Source organism: Lynx canadensis, chromosome B3 (assembly GCF_007474595.2).
Source record: "Lynx canadensis isolate LIC74 chromosome B3, mLynCan4.pri.v2, whole genome shotgun sequence".
Classification (NCBI taxonomy): domain Eukaryota; kingdom Metazoa; phylum Chordata; class Mammalia; order Carnivora; family Felidae; genus Lynx; species Lynx canadensis.
In genome coordinates this window covers 63,960,731-63,982,167 of record NC_044308.2, presented here as the reverse complement: position 1 = coordinate 63,982,167, position 21,437 = coordinate 63,960,731, and positions in this window count along the sequence as shown.

Here is a 21,437-nt window from a genome sequence, read left to right as displayed (position 1 = left end):
TTTCACAGCTGAGGAGACTGCAGCTTCAAATGTTTGAGCAATTTACCTAAGATAACGTAGTGTATGTGCCACAGCAGGGAGCCCAACCCAGGTGTGTTGTTCCAGAGGCTACATGCTTACCCACCACGCTTAGTAATAAGAACAATGATGAAAAATCCCTTAGTTCTGTACAGTTCTTTGCCAAGCACTTTTACATACACCACAAAACACACCCAAATGAACCTGGTGATCAGGATGATCAGAGCATTCCTGATAATTCCTGGAGGCCCAGCAGCTTGGTGTGGGTTTGTACTATAGCCTGATGGTAGGCCAGTGTTACTCGTGTAACATGAGTGTTACTCATGTACTTATCAGCCTTGCTGGTGGGCCTTTCATACCCTGCAGGGCAGAGCCCAGACCTTCCTTACTGTTACCTCCCCGTAATGTCTAATATTACGTCTCTTACAGGGTAATCTCTTCATAAGTACTTGCTGAATTGGGTTCCTGTTTTGTAGATGAAAACACTCAACATTGGAGTTAATGAAAGCCAAAAAATTCATGTTCCATGTAAGTTGTAAAAGCCTTTAAATCCTTTTGAAAAATTCTGTTCTTCTGTAGGGATCTACCTTGTTGGCTGTCTATGTATTTACCAGAAGCCTTTCAACTGTCTAAGCAGAGGGAGGAGGGAAGCAAGAACAGGGATTAATAAAATTCAGACAACTTTAAAATAGATATTTTTTTTTCAACAGATACAAATTCCTTTCTGGTGGTAGCAGTGGTGTGATCTTTATTTTCATTTCCTATTGGCCAAGTCCTACCAGACATAGTTTTAGAATCACAGCATTTCAATTTATCTCTTTGGCCTTAATTTGCATGTCACTGGAAGAGACATTAACATAAGTAGAGAAAATGGTTACAAGTGCAGAGAAGAAGAAATAAGGGACAGAGCACATTGGTGAAAGGAAAACTGGCAACATCTGCATCTACTCTCCTCCAGTGAGTGATAGGGAGGCTTACCCTATACTTCCTTCATCCAGAGAGAGTCCCAGAACCATCGGCCACGTTAGAGCCTGGCTGTCTTCCTGCAAAGCAGGCTGGGTAAATCCTCATTATGTCGGCAGTGGCGACCACTGTTACTCTTTTTCCATGGGATTAGCGATGAGAGGCCCAGTAGACAGAGCAGGCATTGAACTTGCTTTGTGGAGAAATATTTCTCCTGGGTTCAAACGCTGTCAACTTACTGTGTAAACTTGGCAAGTTCGGCTACCTCTCAAACCTCATTTCCCTCATCTTTAAAATGGGCTTAATAACAAATGTAATCTCAGAGCCGCTGTGAGGATTAGAAATAATATGTGCAAAGGATATATGTAAAGTCCAATGGATGGCAAATGGCTTACATTCAGTATACGTAATTCTTTTTTTTTTAAATGTTTGTTTGTTTGTTTGTTTAGAGAGAATGCATGTGAGTAGGGGAGGGGCAGAGAGAGAGGGAGAGAGAGAATCCCAAGCAGGCTCTGTGATGTCAGCGCAGAGCCTCACCCAGGGCTCGATCTCACAAATCTGTGATATCATGACCAGAGCCAAAAACAAGAGTTGGATGCTTAACTGACTGAGCCACCCAGGTGCTCCATATGTAGTTCTTATTAATCTGTTTTCCAGCTTAAGGACTGATGTAGATGGCTGCCTCAGTCACATTCTAGCCACCAAGTCCATACTCCTCACATTTAATAATGAAAGTCAAAGGCATTTAAAAACAAAACAAAACAAACAAACAAACAAACAAAACAAACCAAGACAAGACAAAACATTTTCCTGGGACTCAGGGAAGCCAGCTTCTGGATTTCAGCCAACCCCAAGAACACCTCTCCTTCTGGGGCAGCTCGCGCAGTGCGACTCCATCTACCTCCCTCCATCCAAGGCCAGGGGACATCAAGGCAAACCCAGGAGTGTGGCATCTGCCAAAACTCCTCTGTCCCTTAATCCCAGCCTATGATTCCTGCCCCATCCTGCCCTCTGGGCTAGTCTGACCTCTGTTTTTCACTCCCAGTCTATTTGGCATTTTTATGACCAGGGCTTGGGCAACTGGGCAAAACCTGTGGACTAGAACTGGGCACTGTTTCCGAGGAGTTTCCCTTGGTGAACCGCTTGACACTCTGCTGGGTACGAGTGGGTGGTTTTGACAGCTGCAGGGAGAGGTGCCGTGTCCTGGGGTGGCATGGGTGATGAACACACCATAAATCGCCCGTCTGCCTAGAACATAAATCCGAGGGCTGTACTGGTTCCGAGGCGAGGAAATTGGAACGAGGGAGCCAGGTAAACAGACCTGAGTCAACAGGAGCAAAGAAACAGCTCTTGTGGCCCTGCCATCCACAGCCGTGGGCCGGGTTTTCAGAGCGTCGGATGGCTCGCTTCTGAGGAGTCATCTTTGATTTTTATGGTTTTGTGAGGTTTGGGAAAGAAAATAAATGCAGGGTAAGGGCGGGACTCCTTGCAGTGGCCGGGGCAAATGCTCACAGCACCATGGCACCCGGCAGAGTTTCCAGAGTGGCTAGACATTGCTGGCTCCTTCTCCCTCCAGAGAAGTGAGGAAAAGGCCGCTCAGCTGCCCCATGGGTCACTGGCGGGCAGGTCGCTTGGTAAAAACACAGGGCTGCAAGTCAGGGCACCTGGATTCCAGGCCCTGCTTTGCCACTAATGGGTGACATGATTTTTTTATTTTTTTTTATTTTTTTTTTATTTTTTAGGCCTCCTTACTTGTCTGTCTGAATTTCAATCTTCTCATTTACAAAATAGAACATCCATATCCCACCTACCTCAGAGGATCAAATGAGATTATAGAGGTCCTATTTTTGGAAACTTCTTACTTTGTGAAACTGTCAGACTTTGTGTGAACATTTATTAATAATAAGAAAACATCAGCTACCAATTGCTAAGCACTTTTTAGTACTTGGCACAGGGCTAGGGCTCAGCGCAAAGGAAAAGTATGAGTTTCTTTATTCAAAAAGAAGGAAGAAGTGCCATTAAACTTATTAAAATATAAAAGTATAGTTAAGAATACTGTACTGTATATTTGAAAGTTGCTAAGATAGATCTTTTAAGTTCCTATCACAAGGAAAAAACGTAATTCTGTGTGGTGATATATGTTAACTAAACTTATTCTGGCAATCGTTTCACAATGTATGCATCTGTCAAATAATTAATTTCTACACCTAAAATTATTACAATGTCACGTGTCAGTTATATCTCAGCTTAAAAATTAACTTAAAAAATAATAAAACTTTTCTTTCTCATCCATGGGCTCTCTCTACCTATCGACTTGTTATTTTTTTGATTTTTTTTTTCTCTTTGCTGTTACACTCCCTCAGGCCTGGGGATACTTGCCGAGGAAGCACAGATCTTCATGAGCTCTCAGGAGGATGAGGTTGGGGTGACAGGAAGTCCACTGACTGCTGGGCTGATGTGCATGCCTGGCGGAGGTGGGCAAGTGGAGCCTGGCATCTACGCTTCTCCAAGCCACGGTGAAAGGTGATCTGGAGAGGTGGGTGGAGGCTGGCCCCTTCTGAGTTGCTCAATAAATGCACTCCAGTTCTGCTAGACTGAGTCCAGGATGGCATTGCCATGAGGTACTCTGGCACAAGCGCCCTGGCGCTGACCTACCCTCTGCCAGTGTGCAAAACCTTACTGGGTAGGGGATGGGGAGAGGGAGATCAGGCAGGGCGCCCGGGGTACCAGATAGTGGGGAAGCAGGCAGCTAAGAGGCTGTCCCCCGGAGGTGATGAGAGGCAGAACCACAGCTAAACCGAGGCTCTAAGCTTCCATTGTCTTTTTGTACTTCACTTGCAAATCTCAAAATCTGGGACTGTGACTGCAGAGTGTTAAACATCAAGTGTGGGACCCCCTCAGCACCAGGTCCTGTGTGACTGTGCAGTTCCAGCCTAGATGAGGCTTGTGAGCCTCAGTGAGGTCCAAGCCTTGTGAGGTTCAAGGACCGTGCTCTAAGGGAGCTCCTCTTTGTTCCTGTTAAGCAGAGGAGGAAAAAGATCTTATGGAGCTTCCATCAACTTCTGTAAAAGCAGAGGTAACATTTGACCTTAAGAATAATTGAAATGAGCCCCAAAGAATCTGACTATTACCAACAAATGTGAGAGCTGGGCTGTTAAACCCTGGCCTTGTAGTAAATGAATATTCAGTTCCTGCTAACTCCCTCAAGAGAAAAGGCAGGGGTATCCTCTCCCCAGCAAAGGACATTATTCCAACAACACTATGAAGAGTCATGACTGTTTGGTGGGCAATCTAATACCCAGGGTGGTTGCTAAAACTATTCTCAGTCATTTATATTCATCCACTCAACCATTTAGCAAACAATTATTGAGTACCTGTCACAGGCAAAGATTTTGCTTGGCATTTTTTTATTTTTGGAATATAAATGTGATTAGGATCTGACTTCTTTCCTCTAGGAACTTATTCATGCTGGAAAACTTGCAAACACTATCCTTTCTTTCCTTTTTAAAGTTTATTTATTTTTGAGAGAGAGCGCGAGCGCGAGCACGAGCTGGGGAGGGACAGAGAGAGGGGGAGACAGAGAATCCCAGGCAGGTTCTGCATTAGTCCAATGTGGGGTTTGACCCCATGAACCACAAAATCATGTCTTGAGCTGAAATGACGAGTCAGACACCCAACTGACTGAGCCTCCCAGATGCCCCAATAAACAGTGTCCTTAAGGTCAATAATGAAAAGTGCCCTAAGGGAGAAAACAACAACTGGAAAGGGTTGGGGGCTTTAAAAAGGGGCCTCTGGTAGGTGAATGAGCAAATCTTCCCGGCCAGGTGCTACTTAAGATGACCTTTGAAGAACAGGTAGGGTTTTGCCTATGAAGGTTGTGAGGCGGGAACAGCAGGGGCAAGTCCAGGGTGGTTGGAAAAGCATGCAGCCTGTTCTGGGAACTGCCCCTCTTCCAATTCCAAGCGTGTGTTTGTGTTTCCATGTCGTTACCTGACCCTACTCCTTTACCATGTTTGACTGATCCAGAGGCATGTTTCTCTGGAATTCTTTTATTTTTTTCCTTTTTTCCCAAACAGATTCTGAGAATGAGGTATCCCTTTGGTTGCAGAAGCTGTAGGATGGCACTCCTGGGAGACTGAGCCAGTAGTTTTCTTAATGTGTGGGAGATGCCATATAGACAGAGACAAAGAAGGTGGCAGACATGGAGGCAGAGACAAGGGTAGGGAGGCAGGAAAGCACGCTTTCCTCGCTTCCAGGCCTTCCTGAGCCCAAAGGTTGCACCAGCCTTCTGTCTATGGACACCCTGTGTCCTTCTAATAGAGCTCTCTTTTGCCTTGGCTATTGCCAGGTGAATCTGTGTCCCCTGAAATCCAGAGACTTCCTTCAAATATAAGGGTTATTGCAATGGGGTAGGTGAGGACTCAGGAGAGCCTGCTGCAGGGCAGGGGGAGGGGACAGGATGAGGACCTGTGTGGAGATGCAGGAGGTGGGACTGAGCTGTTAGGACGTGGTGGTGGGTTGATGCTCAGAGAGAGGCAGAGACAATGGACAACAGCAGATTTCAAGGGATCACTGGCATGACTATGACTCTAAATCATCATTTAGTATGCTTTGTATTGCAGGATATGAAAGCTGCTCCCACCCCAACCTATGGAATTGTTAACTTGACACCTAAGACAGTGGAGGCTTCCTGTGATTCAGTATCCCACTATTTTCTGATGGTACAGAAAGATAAACAACCAGCAGAAGATTGCACATCCCTTTTTTTTTTTTTTTAAAGCATTTGACCCATAGTTTCCTGTGGTTCTGCCCCCTATGCTCTTGGCTGGAGCCCATCCAAAGCAGTGTGCAAGCAGCCTCAACAGGGGCCAGCACCACTCCAAGGTGACTCCTGCCCTAGGGAGAGGGGAAGATGACTACACACAGCAGTCCAACTGTGGCCCCAGCAGTGGGCTGTGGCCAGGCATCTGGTCTGAACGTAGGCCCCACCCACCAACAAAAGCTTCTCAGGGCACAAAACAGGGAAAGTGCCCTGCATTCTGGTGCTACTGCATCTCTGCAAATGCCTGGTCTGACTTAACTCAAGCCCTGACTTAACTCAAGCTTAACTTCAGACTGGCCCACTAACAACACAGGGACCCACCTCTGCTCACAACGGGCAAAGCCAACCATTGCAGGCAGCCGGACGGAAGGCAAAAGTGGCTCAGCCACACAGCAGGGCACATGCAACACACACAGAAGACACCTGTGAGGCGCCAGGTTCTGGTGAATAGAGGGCAATGCATTGCAGTTACACCACAGGGCCCCTTCTTCATAGGGCCACTGCTTGTAAGAGCAGGAGGCAGAGCTCTCTCCTAACACACAGAAACAGGCACAGACAGACAAAATGAGATGTCCACTCTCACCACTTTTATTCAACATAGTACTGGAATTCCTAGCCACATGACAAATAAAACAAAGAGAAGGCATCCAAATTGGAAAGGAAGAAGTAAAGCTTTCACTATTTGCAGATCACATGATACTGTATACAGAAAACCCTGAAGACTTCACAGAAAAACTACCAGAAGTGAAAAATGAATTCATAAGGTCACAGGACACAAAATCAGTATGTGGAAATTTGTTGTATTTCTATACACTAACAATGAAATAACACAGAAATTCAGAAAACAATCCCATTTAAAATTGCAACAAAAATAATTTAAAAAACTAGAAATAAACTTAACCAAGGATGTGAAAGACCTGCGTTCTGAAAACTATAAAACATGGCTGGAAGCAATTGAAGACAACATAAACAAATGGAAAAATATTCCATGCCAATGGATAAGAAGAGCAAATATTGTCAAAATGTCCAGACTACCCAAAGCGATTTACAGATTCAGTGCAGTCCCTATCAAAATACCAAAAGCATTTTTCATAGAACTAAAACCAACAATCCTAAAATTTGTATGGAACCACAAAAGACCCGGAATAGCCAAAGAAATCTTGAAAAAGAACAAAACTGGAGGTTTCACAATCCCAGGTTTAAAGATATACTAAAGAGCTGAAGTAATCAAAACAGTATGGTGCTGGCACAAAAAGAGACATATAGATCAATGGAACGGAATAGAGAGTCCAGAAAACAACTCACAATTATATAATCAATCTTAGACAAAGGATGCAAGAATATGCACTGGGAAAAAGGCAGTCTCTTTTACAAATGGTGCTGGGGAAACTGGATAGCTACCTGCAAAAGAATGAAACTGGACCAGTTTCTTATACCAAACGCAAAAATAAACTCAAGATGGATTAGAGATGGAAATATGAGACCTGAAACCATAAAAATCCTAGAAGAGAGCGGTGGCAGTAATTTCTCTGACATCAGCCATAGCAACATTTTTCTAGATGTATCTCCTGAGGCAAGGGAAACAAAAGCAAAAGTAAACTATTGGGACTGCATCAAAATAAAGAACTCCTGCACAATAAAACTAAAAGACATTCGAATGCAAGCTGGTACAGCCACTCTGGAAAACAGTATGGAGGTTCCTCAAAAAACTAAAAATAGAACTATCCTATGACCCAGCAATTGCACTACTAGGCATTTATCCAAGGGATACAGGTGTGCTGTTTCAAAGGGACACATGCACCCTCATGTTTATAGCAGCACTATCAAAAATAGCCAAAGTATGGAAAGAGCCCAGATGTCCCTTGATGGATGAATGGATAAAGAAGATGTGGTATATATATATACAGTGGAATATTACTCAGCAATCAAAAAGAATGAAATCTTGCCACTTGCAACTACATGGATGGAACTGGAGGGTATTATGCTAAGTGAGATTAGTCAGTCAGAGAAAGACAAAAATCGTATGACTTCACTCATAAGAGACGAAACAAATGAACATAAGGGAAGTGAAACAAAAATAATATAAAAACAGGGAGGGGGACAAAACAGAAGAGACTCATAAATATGGAGAACAAACTGAGGGTTACTGGAGGGGTTGTGGGAGGGGGGGATGGGCTAAATGGGTAAGGGGCATCAAGGAATCTATTCCTGAAATCATTGTTGCACTATATGCTAACTAATTTGGATGTAAATTTTAAAAAATAAAATATAAAACAAAAAAAAATACAACAAAACTTAAAGACAACCTACCAAATGGGAGAAGATATATGCAAATGATGTATCTGATGAAGGGTTAATATCCAAAATATATAAAGAACTTACACATCTCAACACCCAAAAAACAAATAATCCATTTAAAAATAGGCAGAAGACATATGGAAACATTTCTCCAAAGAAGACAGGCAGATGGTCAACAGATACATGAAAAGAGGCTCAACATTACTTATCATCAGGGAAATGTAAGTCAAAACAACAATGAGATACCACCTCACACCCGTCAGAAGGGCTAAAAATCAAAACCATAAGAAACAACAAGTGTTGGTGAGGATGTGGAGGAAAAGGAACCCTCGTGCACTGTTGGTGGGAATGCAAAGTGGTGCAGTCCTTGTGTAAAACAGTATGGAGGTTCCTGAAAAAGTTAAAAAGAGAACTGCCATATGATCCAATAATGCCACTACTGGGTATTTACCCAAGGAATATGAAAACACAAATTCAAAAAGATATATGCACTCCTATGTTTATTGCCGCATTATTTACAATAGCCAAATTATGGAAGCAACCCAAGTGTCCATCAATAGATGAATGGGTAAAGATGTGGTATATATACATGATGAATATTACTCAGCCATAAAAAAAAGAATGAAATCTTGCCATTTGCAATAACATGGATGGATCTAGAGGGTATAACGTTAAGTGAAATAAGTCAGTCAGAAAAAGACGAATACCACATCATTGTATTCATATATGGATTTTAAGAAACAAAACAAGGGATCAAAGAACAAAAGACACAAACCAAAAAACAGACTGTTAACTATAAAGAGCAAACTGATGGTTACCAGAGGGGAGTGGGGTGGGAAGATGTGTGAAATAGATAAAAGGGATTAAGAGTATGCTTATCTTGGGGCACCTGGGCGGCTCAATTGGTTAAGCATCCAACTTCAACTCAGGTCATGATCTCTCAGGTCATATGTTTGAGCCCCGAATTGGGCCCTGTGCTGACAGCTCAGAGCCTGGAGCCTGCTTCAAATTCTGTGTCTCCCTCTCTCTCTGCCCTTCTGCAGCTTGTGCTGTCTCTCTCTCTCTTTCTCTTAAAAATAAATAAAACATTTAAAAAATGATTTAAAAAAGAGAGTAGAATTATCTTGATAAGAACTGAGTATAGAATTGTTGAATCAATTTACACCTGAAGCTGATATAACACTGTATGTTAACTATACTGGAATTTAAAAACAAAAGAAAAAAAAAAGAAAAGAAAACCATGTGAATCTCTTATCTAAATATGTTTTAAAAATGGGATGAGGTGAAATTTTCTCCTGATGGAATGGATTCTAGAGCTACTAAGCCACTTGTATTTACAAAAGAGTTGATAAAAATATTCCTCTGGATTGTATGAAAAGGGAGACAGAGGCCTCTCGTAAGACATGGTTTCCACTATTACTCAGATTTGGCTTCTTTGTTTTGTGCCTTATTAGACACTGGACCTCATTTTCAGTTTCTCCAATTTTCTGCAGGTAAATGTTCTCTGTTTCTTGATTAGTCCACTTCAGCCTGTCTTTCCCTTTTGTTTGCATTTTGATTTTGTCTGAAGATTTTTCTTGCTTTCCTGTGGCCCTTGTTGTGATTAACTTGCACTCAGTAGGAGCAGGCTCAGTGACAACATTGCTGATCTCTTACGACTCTTCCTTCCCTGCCTCTTGGACTGCATTACCCTTCTGTCAGATTGCCCTGTCAGATCTAAGTTTCCAGGAAGAGTGATGCTATAGAAATTCACACTTATGGGAGCACAAGAAAAACAGAGGAGGCAAATGATGGCTTAAAAATATTTTGATAATCCCGTACATTTGTTTGTGTAGTTGACCTTGGATTTCCAAGAATGTGGTGGAGGAGGAAAGGGAGGCAAAACTTAATGGACCAATTGTAGGAAATAAACTTGCAACGCTAAAAAATATGATCTAGAGACTTTAACAAAACACACACGGGCTGATCCTATAAATAGCTATGGCAGCATGTGGAGTTCATTAAGTCAGAGGAGTGGTTCAGGCACCTTGGAAGGTAGCTGCAAGAGCCGACACACTCCAAGACGTGCCCTTTCACTCAAAGACTTCACAGATGTCAAGAGTTTCCAGGGGCTCTGTTCTCTCTCTGTCTGCCCGCAGGGGGAAGTGTGGCCACACCTTGCCCTTTGCCTTGGCCTGGCTCACAGTGACCAGAACGTGGGGAACAAATGTCTGGTGTGTTAATAGATCTAGCAGAGGGATTTAGAATTGGGATTGGTGAATTGGCCATCCGAATTTTTGTTCTCTGCTCTCTCATAGCTGCTTAATGTTATGCTAAAGCCGGTAGCTGTATATCCAAGAGTAATTAAAATATTATTTCTGATGTGAGATGCCACAAAGCAGTACTTCTGGCATTAGCCCAACCCCAAAGGGGAGAGCATACAAGTCTTCTTGCTTATCTATGTTCTTTCTTTGAAACCCATCTGACTTCTTCCCTCTTCAGTTTTAGAGTCTTCCCTGAATTTCTCAATCTACCCCCTCTTTCCTTCCCTTGAACTCTCTTGATCTGAATCTTCTGTGCTGCATAAAGGAAATGGGACTTCACAGAGCGGAGTTCATATTTTGGTCGGGACCCTTGTTATGTTAGCTTGAGTAAATTCTAACTACCATAACCATGTAGACAGGGATTATTAGATGAATGGTGATTGCTACCTTGTTTTTATATTTTTACTTAATTCTTGCCACAGCTGAACAGGGGCTCTTATTACCTTTATATCTTATGGATGGGGAAACAGAAGCTCAGGGAATATAACTTGCCTCATACCAAATGGTTGGCAGGTGATAATGCTGTCAGAATTGAACCTGGATTTCCCACCTATCATGCTGTGTTGACTCCACATTCACTTTTCTGAACCTTAGCTCTTTCATCTTTGAACTAGAGATATTTGGGTAATTGTAATGATTCAATGAGAAAGGAAGCCTGTAGTGCTGGGTTAAAATATATGCATATGTAATCCTTTCCTTCCTTCCTTAGAGTTTTATCATAAGCTATCCTGTATCTTCTCATGTTTAAAAATGGAGTTTCCACCTAGATCCCTGATCTAGGTATATGGTGGCTCTAGCTCATATAAACTCTGTAGGTCCTGTGCTATAGCAAAGTAGTGTCATATAGCACATAAAGACAGTGGGGATAACTTGATTCTAATAATTGATTCTCTTTCTCTTCTTTTGGAAATGGCTAGTAGGCTTGGAGCATAACACACTGTCCATCCATGTGAGATGGGGCTGTCTAGTCTTGTTTACCACATGCCTTCCCATATGGAAGCTCATAACTACAATAGTACCACTCCAGGGAATTAAGTTCATGGAACCATCAAACACATTTTCAAACTATTTGGATATTTTCTTCAAAGATACTTAGAAGTTTAATCTTCCTGTTAGCTATCCAAAAGTATTACAAAAATAGGCAAGAGTGGAGACATATGTAGAGGCAGGTACTCCTTGTCTCTCTCAACTACTTGCCTGTAATAATTCTTTTTTAAATGTTTATTTATTGGGGGGGGGGGAAGAGCGAAAGAGCGAGCTGGGAAGGGGCACAGAAAGAAGAAGAAGAGAGAGAATCCCAAGCAGGCTCCATGCTGTCAGCAAAGAGTCTGTTGTGGGACACGAACCCATGAATCATGAAATCATGATGTGAGCCAAAATCAAGAGTCAGACGCTTAACTGACTGAGCCACCCGGGAGCCCCTCTTTGTAACACCTTTTGAGTGTAGTTTTGAGTGAAGTGTTTAAGCAAGAGACAGAGATGTGGGAAGTTGAAGAGAAGAAAAGGGGAATAGTCAAGGAGATGGGTAACTGGCTCTTCATTAATTTCTAGCATTTTCCAGGGAGCAGCTTTGGGTATTAGAGGGAGTATGTATGTCTATGGCATTGGTGAGGCAATGGTCAGAAACCATCGACTCTCAATTGTGGCTACACATGAAAATAATCTGGGGAGATTTAAAAAAATGCCCAGACCAACTGAATCAGAATTTCATGGAATGGGGAAATTGATATAAAAAAAAAAAATCCTCAGGTCATTCTCATGTGTATCTGGGGTTGAAATAACTAATCTAGGAAAGTTAACCAGACCAGGCCCAGAAATAAGCTATTTTCCTGGTACTGTCTCTGGGAGAAGTGATATAAGATTATAGTTAATCTTGCAATAAAGGGAGGCAGACAATTTCAGGGACCCCCAAGAATGTGCACTATGTGTATCTTTTTGGGAGAGGTGACTATTAATTATGTGTATTGCCAATAAATTGTGCTACTAATAATGTGTGTTCCTGTTGGAACCATAGGTGGGGGGCCTGGGGCAAACATCTCTTATGTTCAGAGGTATTATAGAAGTGTAGACAGGCTAAAGTAAGCAATATCAGGAAATAAGCCTTCTTTCTTTGTCCATTACAAATACAGACCTCTAGAATACCTCTCATCCTTGGCCTTTCATTTCTGATCTTGAAATTAGAATGTCAATTCATCTTAGACCCTTCCCTCCTCCTGCTACTAACCCTATTCCTCTTCACATGTGAAGAGGAGTTAACATTTTCAATTTTTCTCTTTGAAAGTTATTTCTACCTGTTCACTGTAGCTGTAAATGGCACCATTATCATTTTCTTTGAAAGTGTCTCCAGCTGAAAGGTAGTATGATGTCCTTTAAAAAAGCATGGGTAGGGATCAAACAATCGTTTGAATTCCACATCTGTTAATGAATTATGTGACTTTTGGCAAATTTCCTAATCTCTAAGTCTGTGTTTCATAGTCTGTAAAATGGAAACAGTAGCATCTACCTTAAAATGCTGTTGAGAGCATATGAAAATAAATGTAGGTTAAATGTACAGGCCAGTGTCAGGAATATAATGGTTGTCTGGTAGGTGTTGGTATTGCTGTTTTTTTTTAATATTTTATTTAGCACATTTCCTCACTTAATTTCAGAGAGGAATAATTATGTTAAATTGCTATAGGAAGAAATTATGCTAAAAACACCACACTTGAAGAATTCCTATTCACATTTGAAGATGAAGCACAAATCATGCCATCTCTGTGATAACTTAAATGAAATAATAATGGTAAAAATTACTGGTGCGGGGCTTGACACACAGTAGGTATGTAATAAATGTCACTTCTTCTCCTATCCTTATTACTATTTGTAGGGAATTTTCTAGGCAGGAAAGGTGATGTAGCATTATAATATTTTATGTCAGTAAAACATTATAATCATCTCCATTATTTCTCTTAAACTTTTGTTACACCATAAACTTTTAGCAATGTTTCCCTTTTAGGATTTCATACTTTAATATCTTACCTTTTGCCTAATTCCCAGATAATCATACCCCGACATCTAGCCTGTGGTTCAGTCCTCCCCTCTATTCTAACCACTGATAGTATTCTCAGGGGTTTCAACAACCATGTTGACTTTCCAATTGCCTGGCATTATAGTTCTTTGTCCTTTGATTACTTCTTCTCATTCCACTACATCTCCTTACAAATATGACCGTTATTAGAAATGTTTCCACTGCTGAGATCTTAATTCTATGATCCTCCTTTCTGAACAGAATCATTTTCTGTTCTCTTACTTTGGACACATAATTCACAGGTGTGGTATACAGACTTTGAAAAGGATACATAAGGCAATTGTCAAGGGCCATATTAAGCCAGAGAGATCAAGTTGGTTCTAAAACCAAGCTATTTTAGTTTTTTTTGAGAACTTAAAATAAGTATTCTTATTATGAATGTCAATTAATTCTTGTATATACACAAATGATATTGAGCTATAGATTGTATTAGATAGATTCATAGAATACTGTAGCAGCAAACTCTAGAAATTCAAATACTTTCACTGGGCTGGTGCTTGTAATTTTGCTATTGAATATCATTTGGCACCATCTTCAAATTTGTCTGATCTATGGTTTGATCTGGACTAAAAAAACTCCAGTAATTTTTTCCATGTTGAAGAATGGGTTGAACTGTTGAACTGAATTGAATTTAGGGGAATATAGCAAATAAAAGAATTAGAATAGAATAAAATCATTCCTCAGTGCTTACATTTTTTGAGCCCCACTGTGTGTCAGGCACTGTGCTGGTTCTAGGTGTAGAAGCTAAGGATGATAAAGAGCTGGCAATCTAGTGAGCAAGACGTAGGTAGACACAGGTGGCTAATTTAAGAGGTATTTCTTGCTGCTCCTTGGCTCACAGTTTTGCAGAGATATTCACTGTGTTATGGTCACAGTGGATGGGGTTGTGAATGGACATAGGGCTGTTAATTTAGAATGTTCTCTGCCACCTTTTACACATAGCAACAAAGACATCTGGACATTTCAATGAGTTTTCAATTTGTGAGCTACTTGGCATTGTGTTCAAGTAGGTAGCAGATAGAGTCTAGTGCCAGGTCAATAAGTTGGATTTCTATATCCCTTTATTTGGAAGTTCCTTGGGGAGCATTCCTGGAAAGGAGATCTATCCTGAGAGAATTCTAAAGTAGATGGGCTTAAGTCATTATATGCTCCATTGTTATTATGTCTTCAGGGTAGCCATTTCTGGTATTCAGAATGAACAGAATGTGGATATAGGAAATACTGGTGTCTGAGTCTCCAATAAAAAAAAATAGATTTGGAAAAGAGAGGAAGTCTTGATCTCCCAAAAATGACATGTTCAAACTCATTTGATCTCTCCAACTCTTCTGGTTCATCCAAGGGAAACTTTTTCCAAGGGTCCTTGGACACAAAACTCATTCTATCCATAGCTGTGTTTGAGGAGAAGGTCACTAAGGAATCTTCAGTTTCCTAACATTTTTTTCAGCAAATCCTTAGTGAAAACAAGAATGTACTTTCTGGATGCTCTTTGGGTGGGGGCAGAAGAGTAACCACAAATCATGCCTATAGAAGAACCTTCTTGCCAAAGTGAGGTCTGGTGGTCTCTCCCCTCGAGCTTCTTGCCAATGTGCTTATTTGTGGAGCTACTGAGAGGACCCTCCAGACCCATAAAGTGCTGACCAGATGTGGTTTGGTGAATATGCCACTATCACACAATAGGAAATGATATAAAGTCAACTGATAATTAACATTCTCTGAGAAGTATTTGTTGCCCCGACCATGTCTGCATTTGGGACCCTGCTGACCTTAGAGTCTTCTCTAGAAGAGTCAATCCATAGGACAGTTCTCCTAGCTTCAACAGTGTGCTTCCTTGCTGCTTCAACATTTTGATGTTGTTTGTTTAGAATTAATGGTTTCTTTTGTCCACATGCCTGTAGCCCTCTTATTTAGGACTTTTTTTCCCCACTGCCTTATATTCTACAATTATTGACATTCTTTCCTTGATCAATAAATGATGAGCTCTATCAAGGTTTATTTCTACATATTTCCATAGCGTTGAAACATTAAGTGCTAATTTTCTTTTTCATAAAAGCATCAAGGCAGGTTTAGAGCAGTAGGAAAAAGGAAAGCAGCTGGACACACGTATTAAAAAGTAATGATGTGTGTGTGGAGGCAGAAGATACCTGGCCCATCCCTTTATTTTAGTATTAGAGGGGGACATTTATGGGTTGACTGTAGATATGCAAGTTCAGGTCTTTTTTTTCTTCCTTCCCAAGATGTCAGCTGAGTATGTTAGGAGGGGAATAGCATAAGAGAGGAACTACCTATGTTTCTGAAACTGCTTCTAAGGACAGAAACTACCATGATTTGGACTGAGAAAAAAAAAAAAAAACGGACATAAACTAATCTATAATGGTACTGGAATCGGGAGCCTTAAAAAATTTACATATATTTAAGTTTTATCCATGAACTTCTGTCATTGTCTTCTATAAAAGGCAAATGTTCTCTCAGGCAATGCTCTTGGTAAACTTCTCCCCTTTGGCTTCAACTCAAATATTGCCTCCCCTATAAAGCCTTCTCTGACACAAATTCAGCAAACTTATTGGTTGTTCCATGCTCTCTGAACTTTTCAGGTGGGTCCATCATGACAATGGTGACCCTGTATTGCAATGACTTAGGAGAAGTTTGTCTTTGCACTGGACTTGTAGCTCCTGTAAGTAACGATGTCTATGGAACATAGTGTGTATTCTACAATATTATGAGGAAATAAGTGTTCTCTGGAAATAACTATGTATGAGAAAATAAGTATCCTTTTAATTAAGTCCTAAAAATAAGTCATTTTTAGATCTAATAGATGGGTCATAGGGCTGACCCAATTTGGCATTTCTTAATGCTTTTATGTACAATATTTCTTAAGAGAAGTATTATAAGGGTAGAGATGGATTTGGGTTGTGTAAGTTCAGTCATTCACTTACCTCCTTCATGATTTTATTGTATCTACTGCCACACGTACTATTATTTAATGTTTTTGAGCTTAACTCATTTCTTTTACTCAAGATAGTTTGAGAGAAAATTTTTAAGAAAATTAGCGAGAGGTGCATAACTTGCCATTCATAAATAGCGGAAAAACATTCAAACACACTGAAATATGAAGTGCTTATTTATGCATTGCTTAAAATTATTTCTGTGTGACTGGTGGTGAGTGGAGTGCTCTTAGGAAACATGGCTCCAGGGTTTTTCTGAAGCCACCATTTTCCTTACTCTAAAGTATTATTTCTATTACACATGTTGTTAATATTTCTCATACATCTCCACTGAAGTACTCTCTAATGGCACAAGAGAGGAGACATGCTCTCCACCACCCTCCCATCTCCCCACCTCGGGCGACAGTAGACATACAACCCAGGGTGACTTGGCACACAGCTTTGAAGTGGCCCATCGTAAATTTCTTTGAAATCTTCATTTTTGTGTTGGCAGTCATACACATTTTGCTTCTACACCATAGTACATATTTCTAATTATTGTCACACAAATACAGATTTTCCTTCAAATATTTGAATAAAGTGATGATCTTGCATACTATTTACCTGATGATTTTGAGTATAACCAATTATACATCACCATTATGTACCACACTTTGAGAAGCACAGTCTTGAGTAAAGCACAATATTGTATTAAATGGTCTCCATTTTAGTACTAAGATGTAGTTTGGTAAATATTCCTCACTGAATGACATTGTAATTGAAATCCGTGGAGATTAATATTTGCAGAAAACTCTAGGAAGAATTTATCTACTGAGACAGTAAGAAGTGAAAACAGAAATGATTATCTAGATCATACTGGAGCAGACTTAAACAATTACTTTTTGAAAATTAGTTTTGGAGCCAGTTGAAAACTAGTTTTTATCTGAATGACAGAACTCAAGGAGCCCCTCTCCATTTTGTAGGAAAATGTCATTCTTTTTTTTTTAATGCTTATTTATATTTCAGAGAAAGAGACAGAGAGACAGAGCGTGAGCTGGGGAGGGGCAGAGAGAGAGGGAGACACAGAATCTGAAGCAGGCTCCAGGCTCTGAACTGTCAGCACAGAGCCTGATGTGGGGCTTGAACTCACCAACTATGAGATCATGACCTGAGCCAAAGCCGGATGTTTAACTGACTGAGCCACCCCGGTGCCCCGGAAAATGTTATTCTTTATTCTCTCTAGCTTTGGCCACTCTCACCCATGCCTCAGTGATATAATACAATAGGATGGGGTGGAGGCGGGTCAGTGCTACTGAACTACATGTTCTTCCACATTGAAAATGCCTGTAGATTTTGTGGATAATGTGCCACAGAAGTTAGTGATTAGATAGAGGTTTTGCATTTACCAATTGGCTTCAGAATACCAGTTGGGGGCCCTGATCTAGACTTTCTTTTACACTGTTCAATTTACTAGACAAATGCTACATAACGCAAATATACTCTAAACTGGGCCTGAGCTGGGATTGAGAATTTGACTGGTAGATGTTTATTTTTTGGCTCATCTGGTCTCATTTTTAAATTTAGAAAAAGGAAATAGAAGCTCTTGGCTTTAACTCAGTATTCTGTTTCTGCACTTACTGCTAGTAGAGGTGGCTGGTAGGTTGATTAAATCATCTTCATTTAGCTGGTAGGAATGAGCCTTGTAAAGCTGCCTAGAAGTCAACAGAATAAGCCCCCAAGGGAAGAAGCAAAACTGGATTGGAATCAGTTTTAAAATCTGAGACTTGGCTTCAAATAAAACTGTCTACATGGTCATTCTTATTTAACAGGAATTCTAGGGGTTTTAGTGGTTTCAGACGATAGACTCAAGAAAGCTTTAATTATTTTAATGTAGCATGCCCAAACTTGTCTCGTGGTGTGTGTGTGTGTGTGTGTGTGTGTGTGTACATGTGTGTTAGTTTGGAAGGGAACTGGTGGCCATTTACAATACTTTCTTCCAACTCTGGCAGTATTGCTGGCCAAGTCTCTGGGAGTGAAATTTGGTGGCGACTGGCCTTTGGGCTGAAGAAAATTAGCCTATGTGCTATTTCCTAGTCTAGCTGGCCTCAAGAGCCATCAGTAGATTGTCCTCAAAAGCAACAGAAACTGGGTCCCCTCTTTCTCATGGTGAGGGCTGATTTGTCTACTCCCCATTTGACGACCAGAGATACCAGTGAGAGATGAAGTCAGGATATCTGCTCTGACCCTCCATTAGGCTTATGGTCCATTCCCTTAGGTCCACATGTAGGTGTTGGAAACCCAAGAACACAGCCACCATCTATCCATGGTCAATCTGCCTTTGGGTAAAAACAGATGTTATACCTATCACGAGTCTTGTTTCTTGACACCATTTACTTGCAAATTCTAAAAATATGCCCATCACTGCCAGAGATGCCTCTACTTTGACTCTTCTCCCAGTGGTCTGAGGCAAGCCTGAGGTAAGAGAGCTATGAGTGTCTGTGGTCCACTCTGTTTTTCAAAGACTTCTTTCTCCACCTGACTCAGAGTAAAGAAGAGAAGCCATATAGGAAATGGCATGCTGTGCCATCCCATACAAGCCTCTCAAAAGCTGAAGTGAGTAGGAACTGGTTAGGATTTGGAACTGGAAGATACTTCTGTGGCTCAGACAACTGCCTGGAGACAACGCGTCTCTGGCTTTGACTCAGCCAGCCCCTCATCAGGGGTTGGGAACATGGTAGGCTGGCTTCCGGGCTCTGCTGCCTGCTGGCTATGGGACCCCTGGGACGCACACAGGCTCATCTCTGTGAGTCCTTATTTCCTCATAAGCCAAAAGAGGTGGTTGGATACTTTCCTAGGATACTTCTAACTCTGAAATTCTATAAGGTGACTAAAATTATGGGATGGGGGAAAGAAAGACAACCACGGGGAAAAGGTGGAGAACAAGGCAATGCTAACACAAATCTCTAAGGAATGTCCAGGCCTCTCTTCATGTTTACGTTCAATTATGTTCATCACCCCCACCACTTTCCTAGAATTTCTACTTCCTGTGCGGCAGCCTTTGGTTGGCAAATTGTTTACCTGCTCTAGATCCTGTTGCTACTTCTATAAACTGGGAGCAATAACACCATCCATATAGGGTTGTTGAGTTTGGTATTTTTATTTTGAAGACAAAATGATTATACGTTTAAAGGGCTCTGCACAGCACGTGCTCATGGAGATGCTCCATAAATGTACATTTTCTCCCCTTTCCCCTTTCTCTCTAAATTTGCTCCACTCTGGAACTTTCCTGGAAGAACTTGCTCTAGGCTGGTGTTCCGATTAGGTATAACCCGATTAAGATCAGAACACCACTGATGCTCCCCAGAGCAGGAAAATGGCAAAGCTGAGATCTGCTTACCTGTTCTTCATGCTTCCTAAAGCTGTGCAGGTGAAAGATGGGAAGACACGCCAGACTGCTGCTCTTTCCCACCTCCCCTCCCCCACCCTGTGCTCTTCCTACCTCCTGAAATCCTACCCCTCCTCCAGGACCCAGCTCTCCGGCCCCCTGTGAATCCTTCCCTGGCTACTCTGGCCAGAAGAACCCTCTTCTATGTCCAGAACCCTGTCACCTGTACTCTCGGAGCCTACTTTTCACCATGCTGTGAAATGTCTTCTGCATTTCAAACTGCTATTGGTGTTTATAAATCCTTTTGCTATTTAACACTGTACCTTTCCTTTGCCTCTTTATCTAGATGGCAGATTTCTTGAGGGCAGGGCGTTCGTGTTTCTACAGCTCCCTGAACATAACAAGCATTCGACATGTGGGCAGAGACCATGGTAAAAAATAATTTTACACTTTTCATCTGTTTCCATGGTCATGCTGTCTCTGCTCACACCCTTGCCACTATTATTATCGAATTTTCACAACCGTCGGTCACTCTCCTTCTTTTCCTCACAGAGTAGATGACATGGCTTTTAAATGTGAACTTGTGTTACTTTTAGAAGGATTATTTCATTTTTCTCTTCTTGTTACATGTAAAAATGAGACCATATTTCCTTTTCCTCACCTCTGCATAGCTTTCTGAGGGTCAAAGATTTAGCCCAAAACATTCCTCCAAAGCTTTTAAAGGTGAATACCACGTTCGTCTCCTAATAATGAGACCTTTTCTTTAGAACAAATGTCATAAATGTTCCTTGGTCCCTTTCCTGCTTCATGGGCTCATCACTGTATTTTAAGAATTCCCCAAAGTGGAAAATAGCAATCTCACAAATCAATCTCCATTTGACCTATTCTCCACAGTCGAATCCAAATTCCTGCCTTAAAAGTTCTGCATTCCTCTGAAGCTAAATGATACAAAAATATCAAAAACACCCTTGTGTTTGAATCATCCTGGTCTCTCTCTGCTCATACGGGCTGATTCAGCAGAGTAGCTCCTGGGGGAGGGCACTGGTTTCCAGCCCGTTTCAGACAGACAGAGGCATCTCCAAGCGGATTTCTCAAAGGCCAAGGACATTTTTTCGGCATGGACTCTGAGCTTGTTGCCACATAAACAAATAGGAGGATTTTGCTTCAGCCTCCCCAGTGTTTTTGGATTGACAGTAAGTGCTAAGAGGGAGACAGAAGCCAATAGGCAGCCAGGGACAGCTAGAAGCCCAGAAGAAAGCCGGGAATTGTTGGCTCTGACTCCGTGCTCAGGGTGAGGCTGTGAGCAAAGCCTCAGCCGTGAAAAATGTCTGGAAAACCTCTCGGCTGGACGTTTCACCCGTAGACCCAGAGGCTGGATGATGGAGGAGCGAAGAGAATCTGCCAGGATTGCCTTGCTTCATGAGTACTTCTCACCTCTGGCTGCACACTGAAATCACCTGTGAGGCTCTTAAAAGCTGCCAGTGTCAGGGCCCCACCCCAGGCCTGGTGAGTCCCGAGGCTGGGTGTTTCTGAAAAGATCGCAAGGGGACTTTAGTCATGATCTGTGATTAAACACCGACATAGGCACTTTTCTTTTATTTTGAGGATACGATTTTTCCACTTTTGACAGGTTTTTCTTAGAGAATATTAGTAGGCTGGA